General features: G+C 41.7%; 1 protein-coding gene and 1 long non-coding RNA gene across 2 annotated transcripts in view; both read right to left on the bottom strand.

Moving 5' to 3' along the window:
• Positions 1 to 12,382, bottom strand: part of PAK5 (p21 (RAC1) activated kinase 5) — a 140,719-nt gene that overhangs the window by 105,748 nt on the left and 22,589 nt on the right. The gene's annotated exons all lie outside the window — the stretch shown is intronic.
• Positions 2,722 to 4,669, bottom strand: LOC128851599 (uncharacterized). Its single transcript, XR_008448929.1, has 3 exons — positions 4,387 to 4,669; positions 3,798 to 3,949; positions 2,722 to 2,895 (listed from the first exon to the last, which is right to left on the bottom strand). It is a non-coding gene; the product is annotated as an uncharacterized LOC128851599 (long non-coding RNA).

The raw sequence follows: 12,382 nt of genomic DNA on the forward strand, positions 1-12,382 counted from the left end.
CTTTAAAGACCACTATAAGACTGTCCATAACCTACATAAGACTTATTTACACAAAGGAAAAATACCTAACTCTTTGTAGATCTGAAACCTAAAATGAAACAACCTGTCTTACAACAGTGGCTGTTAAAAGCATCCTGAAATATAACTTGCTTTCATCTTTTTGAGGTCTGACTAGGGAGGGCTGGACTATAACACAGCACTTTTGTCGTCTCAGGAGCTCCCTCCAGTGTGGTGAGAGGCAGTTCTGACTTGTCCGGCACTCCTGGACTTCCACACTTGCAACAGATTTGGTCCATGCCCTTCTTGGCCTGTTGGTGTTATGGGTGCAGAAGGCAGAGGAAAGCTCAGTGTATACCCCAGGTCCTCCTTCAACATATTGATTTAAGCCCCTCGTTAGCAGTGGCGAGCACAAGCCATGGGACAGAGCATCCTCCATCTCCCTGATTTATACCCTCTTCATCTGCTGCTGCAAGGATGATTTTTCTTTTTAATCCGTTTTTGCTTTGGCGTGCTCCAGCTTAGTGCAATCTTTGCTGGGGGAAGGGAGGCTTGATTTGATTTGTACAGGAGCTGGGAACAAAGGTGCAGAAAGCAATCACTCTCCCCACCGCTCAAAGCCCGAGACAAGAAGGGAGTACAGCACTGCCTGGCTTTTTCCCCCTTGCCCCTTTATTTTCCCAAGGCTTTGCCCAGCTCTGTTTGCATGTGGCACTAATAAGCTTTGAGAGGCAGCAGCATTGCTCTAAGCTTTGAATTGGCGTTCACAGAGAGAAATGTTCACCCCGACAGGCTCATTGTCATGGTAACAAGAGATTCCCCCCTCGTATATGGGTACCGCTGCTGGTGAGGCGATGCACGATGTGGCTTGTCCCAGGGGGCCTTGTCCCTGCTGAAGGCAGGTATTCTAGCAGCCTGTGGTGGAAGGCAGATGGAGGCAGCAGGAGAAGCCAGTTCCCTGGAGAGCATCTCCGGGGCAAGACATTTCTCTTGTGCCACACACCCAAAGAGATGATGGGGACAGCTCTGACATCAGAACATAGCAAAGGCAGGGATGATGGCTATTACACCTTTGGATAATCCTAGGTAACACCTGTTGACTTTAGGAGTGGCTTGGATTTATAATATTTTTCTCTGAACTAGATTCTGATCTAGCCTATTGTGCCCAGACACAGCATCACTTACACACTCAAGTACAGCGTAAATCCTGTGCTAGATCTCAGCAGCTCCAGAAAATGAACATATTTTCTCTTTCAGCCAGGAATGCAGAACGAAGGCAGAGCTTATTTGGTTATTTAGCTTGCACAGAAAGCCTCTGGAGCCCTGTAGGGGGTGCAAAGGTAAAATTTCAAAGATCTCAAACATTTCTGTCTACTAAGAAGCTATTTGCTAGGACTTTCCTCCCCTATGATGTGAAAACAATAATCAAGCAAATATGATTATCACCTTCAACAGCAAGTGCTTCTGCCTTCCATCACATGCTGAGGTATTCATCACAGCAACCTGGACCTTAATAGTCATGAACGTGAAAAGCGTTACAGAAGAATTTGAGCATTGGTTCCCACCACGAATGCTGCCCGCTGACCCAGGCAATGCTCAAGAGAACCCCAAAGTGCATCTTTCAAAGATGCTGGTGATATTACTCGTTAGTGCTTTGGTACCTGGAGGACTTGTCTCTCCAGAGCAGAGAATGACAAGGTTACAGTTTTGCTGATTTACAGTGGCAAGCAAGTGTTCTTGAGAAGCTCATGACATCATATAGGAAATGTGAGGAAAGCCATCATAGAGAGGATTTACAGACATCGATTCTTGCTCTTGGGAGCTTCCAGCTCAAAATTAGGGTCATTTACATGAGGAAGCCAGAAAGAACCGATATGCAAGTTGGGAACAAAAGCTACAGCAATGTTCTGTCTGGAAAAGACTGCTAACACTGGAAAACACACAAGTACCCCTGACAATACAAAACATTAAATGGAATTGCTCACAATTTTAAGTCTACCATGGCCAGCTCTAAATAAGCCCCATGGAGAACGTAAAGCAAGAGGCATCAACTTTCTCAGTCTAGTCCTCTTGGCAAAGACAGTAAATTTTTCCAGACAACCAGCTTTCAGCTGGACTAGGATTCCCCATTCCCAGTGCCACTCAAGACTGGCTGTCAGCAGGTAAGACCCAAGGTGACAAATCCTGGATGAATTAGAGGAAAGTCATCATTTGCTATAGGTGCTACATTGATTTTGGATAGCAGAAGCTCACCTGACACAATATAGGCCTAACAAGTCCTTTTCTTTTGGAAAACCACTCAAAATTAATGTCATATTCTTTAGCGGACAGGCTGCCATTGTCTGCTAATCATTGCAGAGATCCTTGCAATGCCTCTTCTATGCCAATAGTGGAAAAGGAAGAGCCATGTGTTCTTCTCTTGGCTTGTTTTCTACCACAACCTGTATCATCAAACAATTGATGCAATGCTGCCCATTTCAGACGGAATTATTGCCTGTAGTAAGATTTCAGTAATTGCAAATGAGAGCAGGATTTGGCCCACACAGTACAGGTAATTGAAATTAAGCTCACATCAATTGGTCTACCCACAGTGTTACAAAATAATTAGGCTGGCACAATATATCTTAGTCTATATAAATTTAATATCCCATAAACTATTTAAAGTCTTTCTGGCTTTATCTGCTTTGTGAAATGTTGTGTTTCTCCTGTGATTCAGTGCTAATACAACGGCAATTTAGCAGAATCGAATGAAGTATGCATTGCATGCTAAAATACGATTTTTCTGTTTGTTTCCCAGATGAATTGTTTTCAGGTTTAGACCAGTTCTTTTTCCATATAGCTCCTCAGATTTACTTCCCTGAAGAATTGTTATTCATCCTTTGAAAAGTCATTAAGATGCTGTAAACAAGAGAGGAAGCTTTCAGGAATATTGAAGAGACGTTTTCAGGAACACTTAAAGCATCACAGAAAGTCAACATAAGTTTCCTTGGTCTCCACTCCAAGGCTATTAAACACACTGTCGCTGTGAATGGTTAACCTTTACTGAACATATCTGATCTTTGCCTTTATAAAGCCAGCCTTCAAGAATACCACCTCAAGGAGGAAAAAATTAAGGGGAATCTGATAAGCGTCAGGCACTGGAGCTTGCTGAAGCACAAGGAACTTGCAGAAGACACAGCATCTTGTTACTTTACTGTTTTAGCTTTGAATGAACAAGTTAATCTGGAGTTGGAAAAACAAGACACTTATTTCCAGTAAATAAAATGAGAGACAAGGCAGAGAGCTGCTGGTTATAAAATTAGAAGAACATTGAGACAGTTCAATTCGCTGCCTTCAGGTAACATTTCCTTTGCTCGATAAACCACCACTGAATGCAAAGCGTTCTCTGATAAGCCTGTTTTTTTGCTTCTGTATCCCTCACTTTTAATGTTATTTCATTTAACTAAACGACACTTCTTTGCACGTTTCATTGCATTCTTGTTTCTATGAAAAAGCTATTTGATTCAAGTTGCCAGGAAAACAAAACAAAATGTCCAACCCAAGTAAATCTTATATTTAGAGCATCAGATAATGAAAAGTCAACATGAATAAATATATAGGCAGCTCTAATTGCTTACATTCATGTGGTATGTCCTAATATTTAGTGGAAAAGCTATTTTTAATTACAGAGGGACACATTTAAAAGTTAGAAATGAAAACCAGCTTTTTCATGAGATAAATGGCAAATTCAGTCAAAGAATCTTGGTTTAATTTCACCCACAATCAAATGACCCCCCCCTCCCCCAAGAACACTTGCTTACAAATCCATTGATGAAACTGAGCCTCTTGCAGCTAGGTCGTTTTGCAAAGCTTCCTGAGGCTGCTGGAGAGCTGTGTTCAAAAATTAGCAAATGCTGGAATTTGTTGAATTACATAGCAAAGTGTATCCGCTGGTTACATCCTGGGCAAAGGGCTGGAAAAGACAGAGTAGTGATTTTGCCTGGTTTTCAGGTACAAATATCATATTATCAAGAAACTCTGGATCACACTTAAAAAAAATCTTTAGGGACCATGAGAAAGGGTAGAAGAAGAGCCAAGGGAGCCTGGTCACTTCCTTGGCTCTGCTCACATTTTGTACGTGTTACTAAGACTGGCCTCAACAAGTGTCCACTTATTTAATGGCTCCTCTGTGAGCAACTGTAATTATCTGCTTTTGCTGATGCTCAGCTCAATACTAGCTGAGCTAAATAGGAAAGGCACACGTTAACAGCTCAGTACTTATTAAAACAAGGGCTTGGAGGTTCATTTCCAGGAGAGCAACTGAGAATTAACTGGGCATAGAGCCTGAATTCAGTTTCCCTCTCCACGCTATGCCTAAGGCCAAGGACTGAAATACATGGAAAAGCTTACCTTATTGCCACCTCCATAGTGTTACAAAGTGAATACACAGCCTGGTCTGGGCCATGCCACCTTGCTAAAGCAAAGCCTTGATGCCAGGTGGGGTAAACAGGAGGATGGGAGAAGGACTTAGGTCTTCCCAGCTCTGTGACGCCAATAGCTCTGACTCTCTAAATGCCCGGATGCCCAACCTTTCCCTGACATAGCTGCTGCAGCTTGTGCTACCAGACTCTCAAGCTTCCTCCTGAAATTGCTGCAATTAGAGTATCCTGTTGCAGGCTGTATGGGTGCAGCACTTTGGAAGCTTCTGCACTTGAGGTGACTTGCTCCTAGCCCAGCTAAATCAGTCCTTTCTTATATTGGCATAGAATCTCAACCCCTGCCTTTGCTAAGAAAGTGAAGTGGCTGGCACTTTCTCTAAAATCTTTGATGTATGCCAGGTTGAATACATTTTGATACCAATAGGAGCCCATCCACTGACTTCTACATACCTCAAATTAAGTGCTGTGTATATAGTTATTTTAATTAGGGTGACTAAGGGCTTGGGTATTCTGTGCTTACTAACAATGATGGGATTTAGGCACCCAGATCATTTGGGTAGCTTTGCAAATGTCAGCCATAAAGCATAATATACTCACGTACAGCATATGCGTTCTTTTCTTTGCTGGGATATAGCAGTAGCTATTCCTGGTTATAAGAAAACAGTTATTGGTGAAAACATCCCACACCCCAAAGCAATGATGAGACAGTAGAATTTATTCCATCGCACAGACCTGTTGATTAAAACCATCATTCATATCACTGAAAAATGAACTGCTGTAGAGACAAACTACCCTGCAGCTTGCTCTTTCATTCTATAGTAATCATTTCACACAACATAATTATCTTGAAAAGTTGCTGATGACAAGGCTAAAATACAAAAGTATTCAAGAGTACCTCCATGAACAGCTTATTGATGTGCTTGCTGAATTTTCAGCACATACAGAGGTTGGAAGAGGTCTTTGTCTGCTTGTCTACATTAACATTTGCATTTGCTGTTCATAAGAAAATATGGGCTTGATCGTGTTAATTGCAGCTCTTTCATCTTTCTGCTTCAAGCTGTATTATAACTGACCTAGCTTAAATATGCAATGCTAAAGGGATCCAGAAACAGAGGGATACACATACCATAATCCTGACTACTATCATGTGTGCTGTTCCACAAGACGCCGTCCAATTCAGGCTGCAAGGCAGTTAAGATGCTGGTTTCCAAGCTAACCCTATTTAAAAGCAGCACTAGGTTAGCTCTAGTCATCTGGGAAGAAAATGGACATGGGAGCGTATTTTAGTATCATCCTGCTGTGGATGGCATACTTTCACATGGAAAGCAAAGCTTATGTTAGATTCTGAGTGTACTGAAAATGCCCATGTACACTGTACCACAGCTGCATGTTTGCAGCAGTTAAGGTCTGAATCATGGACACAGCTACTGCGGTTTACAGTTAATGGCATAATATTGTGGCATAACAGCATGGACTGTCTGAATAGTCAGGTCAGGGAAGGTTTGCTTTGAAGGAATGTCAAGTAACAGAGAGAAGTCAAGCTACTCATTTTGGCTGCAGTGTAATGAAAGACATTCAGGGAATGACCCAGGTCAACCTCCATTGGGCATAAGATGCAACAGTTCCAACCTAATGTACCACAACTTGAAGAGCTGCAGAGCCTCGCAGCCCAGATGTCTGTCCCTGTCTCTTGTTTGAGAATAGAATAGAATCTTTTCTGTTCCTACTGCTACCAAGACTTTTATTTCTTGAAAATGCTATCAGCTTTTACACACTGTGCGCTAGGGAGGTTAATAAAGTGAAGCACGCACGGGTGATTACAAGGCAGGATAGCTGGATAGACTTGCTTGGGGTGTTGCACAGCAAGAGGAACGGCTGCCTCTGATGGCCCCAGCCTGAAGCCAGCTACGGCATTAGGCAGAAGTGCTGGTTGAGCAAAGCCCGTTGGCTGTACGCTGTGGAGCGCAGATTCCCCTCTGGGAGTGTGCTGAATGCTGCACCTTCCCAGGCAGTCATGTGAACTCTGAAAACATGTTGGTGCAGATAAAAGGCTGACAAGAGCTGCATCCTTATAAAAATGTGAAGGACAGCTAGAGATTGCTTCAGAAGTGCTTCACCTGGGAGCAGACCCACAGAGGAGTAAAGGATGGTGGGATCGGTGTGATTAAAGTCTTCTCAGTGTATTCTGCTTTACACTTCATCCTTTCTCTCAAATGGATACCAGCAATAGAGGAAGGCAAATAAAGAGCCCTTCTCTCTGAGAATGGATCCTGAAAGCCCGGCTTTGCAGAAGCTCAGGAGATGCATGCCAGGCAGGAGTGGGATTTCTACTCCCTGCAAGAAGGAGGCAATGAAGCAATATGTTTTCAGACAGAAAGTATAAAAACAAAAAGGAAATACAGAAGCATTTGTAACTTATCTATGACTATGCTGTATCTTGCGGATTTAGGAAGGCAGCTTGGCTGAGTCCCTCGGAGGCACCAAACCCTGGCTGGGAGCTGAGCCAGAAAACCGAGCACTTGGGAAAACACTGCTGGAAGATGACAATTCATCCATACAGGAGCAATTAGGATTTTCCAAGTGAAATAAGTAAGTCCAGACAAGTATATATGGAAAATACACAGTGCTCCAATGCTTTCTGGAGAAGGTTGACAGGCTGGAGCTATGCCAGCAGAGGGCCACTTGGATGGCTGGGGCAATAGCCCACAGGGATGGGAGTATCTCCATCCTTGGGATACTAAGGATGAGGATTTAAATACAACCAAGCCCCTCCAAATACAATCTTCACTAAACTCCAACCTGGTGCTGCCAGACTGGTTGCCAAAAATGACACCTTTGGTGCTGATTAGTAACTTGCCCAGATTGCTTCAGGAGGAGAGAAAAGAAATTAAATTAATTCAGGTTAAACAGACACCTAGCACACTCACACACACGGCTGTTATTATTAAAAAGGGATTTGATTTTGTATGGAAGAATCCTCTTTAACAGCTTATACAAAGCAGAGTGTTTATTTTACCTGCTCAGTTCACTGCAGGATGCTTCCTTTGTTTTCCTGCACATACAAGCCTCTGTAACGCAGACCACTAAATAGTTCTGATACACACTGGCACATATAACTAGAAAATGTGTTGACAGGCAGAAGCAATTTAATTTCAGTCAGGTTTCATTTTTAAATCCTCAGCCTCTGACCTTCGAGAAAAGCTTGGCTATGGTGAGTGCAGAAAGCACATCTGTCATCATGCTGGGATAAAAAATGGGAAGCCAAAAACCAGAGCATGTCCATTTTGAATATTAGCTGCTTGTATTTTTTGCTCTGCATTAAATAAGTTTCTGATTAAAGAAGATTTTCAGGGTTTCCTAAACACAGTTTCTTTTTGAGCTTAAGTCAATTTGGTATCGGTACGCTCAAGAAAAGCCCATGTATTTAAGTCAGAAAATCTGCATTAATATTAATGTCAAATAGGAAGAAAATTTTGGAGTTGGACTATTTGGCAGTTTTAAGAAGCGTATTTAAAGGTCTACTTAACCCAAGAGACAACCCTTTACTGCCATCATCCAGCAGTTTCAAAGGGCAAAAAGAAGTGATCGTACTGGCCTTTTCCAGTGTGGGAAGGATGAAGCAAATGCTGGGACTCGGCTGATTATCCTGGGGCTCCTCCACCCTAATTGTCACTCCATCACAGCGTTCCCTGGTGACCTCCATCAAGTCATTTCTCCTGTCTGACCTAATTTTCTCAGCTGCAGAAGTAGGATAATACTGACTCATATAGGATTTACGATGGGAAAGGGATTTATTTTATCTTATAAAACATGACAGAGATGTTAGTTGTAGTTAAAGGCCCAGTGTGCATGACAGCAAAGAAACACAGGATCTCTTCATTAGGAGCTTGCTGTATAATCTGCTGGGACTGACCAAGTGAGAGAAAGCAGTGCTTAAATTTCTAAATGGGAAATAGTTGTTCTGATGAATATTCTGTACTTGTATTTATATTTTATCTACATGTTTAATTTTAGTTTTCCATTCATCCAACTTAAAGCCCATTGAATAATTTGGGAATCCATAAAATGAGCAATTCCTGTGATGAATTTTGTACTTTTTTTTCCTTTGAAGTACACCCATTTTATTTCACTCTCTAAACTAGCAGTTGCTGACAGGGTTACATAAAATTTTGAAAATGTTTATGGCAGGGACTTATTCTACTGCTCAGGTTTCCTAAACAAGATATGCCAGGTGTGGAAGAACAACTGGCTGTAGCATTCCTGCTGCTCTCAAGACCTGTGTGGAACCTGGTTTTCTAGAGAGAATCATTAATGATTTCATGTCAATTGAAACTTAATAAATCTCCACTGGGGGTCTCTGTTCTTCAGAGTTCTCAGTCTTAATGCCAGCTCAATGACCTGAGACTGACTGGAGGTTCTTCAACAGGAAGGAGCCCTGATAACCTCAGTGAAGTGCAAGGAAGGCTGTAGATAAAACCTGTGCCAACTACCCAAAAGGAGATCCTAGCCAACCATCCAAGTCAGGTGATTCACAGAGAGTAATTAAATTACTATATAATTTTCTCAAATAAGCATACTTTCCAGTACTATTTAATTTTCTCAAATAATCCCCCACTGTATTGTTTCCAACAATCAAAAAGGAGTTCTTTCACTTACGTGCAGAAAATAGTTGATATCCATGAACATGATCCTTAAAGAATCACAGAATGGTTGAGGTTGGAAAAGACCCCTTGAGATTATCTAGTCCAACCTGTCTGGTCAAGTATGGTCAGCCAGAGCAGTCTGCCTAGGCCTGTGTCCGGTTGGGTTTTGAATGTCTCTACAGATGGAAGGTTTCTGAGACCCATAGCATTGCCACTGTAGTAAATTAATTGCAAAACTCCGGATACTTTGGACCAACTCTGAGCAAGAGACTGGAGTAGATGCCCACCAAAGGTTCCTTACAGCCCAAATTATGACAGCTGGAGTCATCATTCAGGCAATACGTCCTCTGTTTTAGAAGAGGTTTTGCAGCTGTAAGGAAACACTTGAAACACTGGCTCCTTGGCCCACAGATCAACCTAGAGCTGGAGTTCAGAGAAAGGGGAAAAGGTAGATCTACATGTCATTAGGGAGCTCCAGAGGAAGCTAGAGGTGGATATCAGAACACAAGAGGCATATTGAATCTCTGGATGGAGAGAGTACCCTAGAGAATGGATCAAAACTATGGCTCTTCCCTGAGGAGTTCTCCATCTATTGTAGAGAGGGCCTTGGAGGCCAGTGTAATCCTAGACTGGGCATCCATGTCAAGGTGTAGGTTAGGGCTGAGACAATAAAAAAGGCCAGAGCTACAGCCAGGTTGTGAGAATGCCAGGAATCAACAGAGACCATTTCTGCAAGCAATCGTGTTTCAGGAGCAGCCGACCTTTTAAAGGATATAAGATCCAGTCCAGAGAAGCACTTAAGGAAAGACACCAATGCACAAGATCCACCATTAAAATGTTACTACATGTCCTTAGTGGCTAGGAAACCCACTGCCAAAATCTGAGAGAAGACAAAAGTGTTCTACTGCTGGCAATCTATTAGTGAAGTTAATTAACACAGGACTTTGTTTTAACTTAAGGATCCCCAACTGGCTTGTGAAGGTTTCAAAAGCTTCCACATGTCATACTTTTTTTAACCTCAAGGAATTATATGCATTTAAGACAAAAGTATATTTTTAACTGAAAAGGTCATTGCTTACAAGTTAAAAAGTTAATAATTTAATGTTTTCTGTGGAATATAAGTTTGACCCCATGATACACATGCCCTGTAACTATGTTCTCATGCACTGGTTTTCAGACGTTGAGGGCTATGTGTCCTTAAACTTCTGTCAGTGCAGCTGTGTGTGTGTGACACAGACATACTGTCCATACGTTATAGCTTGCTCCTGCACCGCTCGTTATTAGTTGCCTTTTTCATTTTCTCCTCTCTGCTCCCACTCAACTCAATTAGCCAGCTATGAGTGAGCGATATTTAACAGCAAGCAAGAAGCCTCCAGTAGAAATCAGGAAATTTGCCTTTAGAAAAGAAAAACAGGAAGAGTCCTGGAGCATCTAATGAGATATACAAATAAATAGGTCAATATTTTATTGACTCGCAGTGGAACATCTAGGACGTAAGTATCTGCCCAAGCTGATAGTTTTCTTCTTTAGATTCAGGACCAGAACAGCAAAGTGGTGTCAAACATCAGAGGACATTTGGATGACTCCATTAATAAGCAGCTAGAACCTTTTTTAGGAGTCGGATAAGACTAAGCTGCCAGATAAGAAGTGAAGGAATTATTTTATTACCACCAACTATTACTACTGGTGCCAAACTGAAAAAGAAAATGCATTAGCTTATCATTGTTTTCACTTTACTTTAGGAAGTCTGAAGGGTGGAGTAAAACTCACATCAGAACACTGGAAGAGATACCAATATTTGCATATAGTTTGATTACTTAACGTGCAAGTCCTCCATACTCACTGAACTGGGATGAAAAGAACAACCCAACTTTTCTAGCCATAACAATTTTCAAGAAAGAAACTGAAAGAAATAGCAACTCTTATTCTCTACCCTTTTTATTCTTTCCATCTTTCTATTTTTTCCTCTTTTCATGTTGCAACTGGAAAAGAAAGGAGGAAAAAGCAAACACAAGGGGAACAAAGTAAAAATTAAATTCTGTTCCTGTGCTTGGGAACAAAACAATGCTTTGTGACTTTAAGCAACAATTTTCACTCAGTGAGGAACTGAACTCAATTTTAATCCAGTGAAAACTGAATTTCTTGGTTATCTTTCATGCAGGTATAATGCTTTGTAGTAAGGATTTCAATCACAAAGGAGGGGGAAAAACAGAGAAGCAGCTTCAATTAAGAGTTGTTTCCTGACAGATCTCATAGGCCACTGGAGTGCCTGCAAAAAGCTGCTGACCACCGAAGGGACTCTGACAGCTCTTACTGCACTTGCCTTTTAGTTTTCACATCTCTGAAACTCTCTTGAATACAGTCCAAATCACAGAAACTGAATTTGGAATCGTACTTCCTCAGCAGAATAAACCCAGAACATAGGGAAACCATTGTAAAACAAAACAAAAAGATAATATTATTGAAATTATTTAATTTATTCAATTAACATGTACTTTCTACTTGGGTATTCTCTCTTCAAAGAGAGAAAAATAGGCCAAGCTCAGCATGGATCATGTCTCAACAAACACTCATAGCAAGCAGCAGAATAAGCCTGCCCCAGCACTCCAGACTTATGAGGGTGATTAGCCCCTCAACTCGTGTTTTTCAGCTCCTTTTTCTCCTGCTTTGAGAAGCCCATCATTTTGTCCGCAGTGATGTGGGCAGAAGAGGGAAGACCAAAAGAAGACAGCGCTGGCCTGAAACCACAGTCCTCAAGCAAGTGAGTCGAAGCCCTGTGGTGCCACTGTAAAGTTTCCAAGAAGATCTGACTTCAGGATTTAGTTTTCACGAAAAACTTCACTTTTTATTGCATGGTTAATAGCGTCAGGAACTCAATGGTGGTATTGATCAGAAAATAAATACAGCTTTAGGATCTGCTTGAAAGAAGTTCAACGTAAGTCTAATTATACACAGTTTAACTGCACTTTCAAAATATTAAAAAAATAGACAGCTCCCTATAACAAGCAGTTTGAGCCACATGGCCAAATTGAGCCACAGCTGGCAGTCAGTGAAACTCCACAAAGGTATTGTCCCCTTTTTTGACAAGACCCCTAGAATGGCTAATCTAAGCTTTCTAAAAGATCACTGTTTATGTTCTTAAAAGAAGCATTGAGCCCAGCAGCAACAGCAGGTCTCTGCTCTCCCATAACAATTATTTCCAATCATCCTGCAAGAAGAATGAGCAGAAGTTGATTTTCAGCTGGAGACCTTCTGCAAAGTGAAAAGCCTATCTTGGATCAGAGCCTGTCTCCCTACAGCTCTCCCAGTGTCGTGGCTGTCAGG

Source organism: Cuculus canorus, chromosome 3 (genome assembly GCF_017976375.1).
Source record: "Cuculus canorus isolate bCucCan1 chromosome 3, bCucCan1.pri, whole genome shotgun sequence".
Classification (NCBI taxonomy): Eukaryota; Metazoa; Chordata; class Aves; order Cuculiformes; family Cuculidae; genus Cuculus; species Cuculus canorus.